At 44.5% G+C, this 2,098-nt stretch overlaps 1 non-coding gene across 1 annotated transcript; it reads right to left on the reverse strand.

The window, feature by feature from the left end:
- Positions 1 to 850: 850 nt before the first annotated feature.
- Positions 851 to 1,066, reverse strand: LOC116670825 (small nucleolar RNA U3). Its single transcript, XR_004327136.1, has one exon. It is a non-coding gene; the product is annotated as a small nucleolar RNA U3 (small nucleolar RNA).
- Positions 1,067 to 2,098: the final 1,032 nt, after the last annotated feature.

A 2,098-nucleotide genomic window follows, 5' to 3' on the forward strand; every position in this document is an offset into this window, starting at 1 on the left:
CTCTATCTCCACTTCTAGCTTCTGAATAGATATTTGGCAGCTCCTCTGTTTCCTTATGTCTGACTCCTCCCTCGGTCAGTCTGCAGTTTCCTCTTTCTCTGTTCCTCCAACAATGGTTTTCTTAAGTTTCTGTTTCCCTTTTACCGGCTCAGTCATGACGATATTGTGAAAAACTAAAAAAAAAAACATTGCTACCCTGTTGGCTGGTCCCTGAATGGCCCTAAGTGTGCAGTGCTGTGAAACAATTCCATGCATCACAAGACCTGATATCACGTAATACTTCCTGACGCTGAGTGGGCGACTCGCTGACTGAAAGTTGCAAGGGGGGGGGGGTTCACAGGTGCTAGGGGGGAGCGAGACGACCACCATTCAACTAGGAAAAAAGTCATGTAACCATTCCATTGACTACGAAGCTGTTCTGTTAGGTAAATGAAGCTAAAAATAAATGCATAGTTCCTCTTTAATACATGTCAATCAAGCTGAGCCTGTAAAGGCCACACAGTCTGATTAGTCAGGTGGAAACACCTGTGGGAGTGGAACATGGATGTGTAAAGATGGGCTTTCAAAAAATGCACCTTTTGGACATTTTGACATGTCACAGTAGGAAAGGCAAAGGTAGAAAGAAAAATGAATAACGGCTCAACTCAAGTCACATTTTTACAGTAGACTTAAGGCATTACAAAGTCAATAAAGTAGACGCTAGCCCTTCAGATTAGCAGATCTCTTTTAAGTAACCTTGTCCACCATGGACAAGACAAATACTTCAAGAGTGACTATGACCTTAGTTCATTTGACAACTTATTATATTGTGTTGCCTTCACTCATGTTAGTTTTCCACATATCTGCTACCACCACTCTGATCATATTCCCTTTCTCAATGCTCCATAAAGGAACAAATACCAATCATCAATGACAGAGAGCATATGAAGTGAATCATTACTCTCTGTCAGCTTCAAGCTCAGAAAGGAATATCACAACTCATCATCGTGGTCAGTGAGACTAAACACTTTAGAAACACATTCCTCGAGTTAGAAACTCTAGAAACGATCCCTGAAAGTATAGTCTTGGTAAGACTGAGGGGGTAAACTAAATCTCATTCACTACAGAGTGGTTATCACTCAGGGTTTAGTTTTGAAGCATTATTCAACAGTTTTGGGAGCGATTGGAGCTTTTACAGTTGAGTTATAGTGTGGTGCTGAACTGTAAGACTGTTTTGCTAAATAATCTTAGAGTTTTGAGAATGTAATTTCTGTTTCAAGATATGAGCCAAACCAACGAAGAAAAACTGTAATACGTAGCAATCAAGCTGAGCCTGTAAAGGCCACACAGTCTGATTAGTCAGGTGGAAACACCTGTGGGAGTGGAACATGGACGTTTAGAGGGGCTTTCAAACAATGCACCTTTTGGACATTTTGACACATCACAGTAGGAAAAGTGGGCGAACAGTCCTTAACAAGGCCTTAGGACACCTGCGTTACCGTTTGACAGGTGTACCGCCCCAGTCAAACTCCCCACCTGCCACTGTCCCTGAAGCGTGTCCCGAGTGTCTACACCTCTCATGTCTCTTCACAGTGCCAGACTAGAGTCAAGCTCAAGGTGTTCTTTCCCCGCTGATTCTGCCAAGCCTGTTACCTTGTCTGTGGTTTTGCAAGATAGTAGGTAGGGACAGTGGGAATCTCGTTCATCCATTCATGCGTGTTACTAATTAGATGACGAGTCATTTGGCTACCTCAAGAGAGCTTACAGCCGTTTCTGAACCAATCAGCCTCAAACAAACGCACGCCCTTTCCTTGATCCCCAAGGTCAGCCCACCTGTCAAACTCGACCTGACGCCAATCAAACGGGATCAGTCGTTTGCTTTCGGGTGTCACAGCTGCTGGGTTTGTTTCATTTGCTGCTCCCCCCTACCTGGGGTGAACCAAACCTGACATGGACATACATTCACCCCTCAGCCCTCTGCTCTCTTCATAAGAATCTCTGACCAACCCCAGCATATGTTGGTCCAACCCTTTTCATCTCAGGGCATTCAGGAGATGCTCATGAGAGATAGTGTCGAAGGCCTTCGCAAAGTCGACAAATACCACCGCGAGGGAGCGCC

The sequence above is a fragment of the Etheostoma spectabile genome, chromosome 2, assembly GCF_008692095.1.
Source record: "Etheostoma spectabile isolate EspeVRDwgs_2016 chromosome 2, UIUC_Espe_1.0, whole genome shotgun sequence".
Taxonomy (NCBI): Eukaryota; Metazoa; Chordata; class Actinopteri; order Perciformes; family Percidae; genus Etheostoma; species Etheostoma spectabile.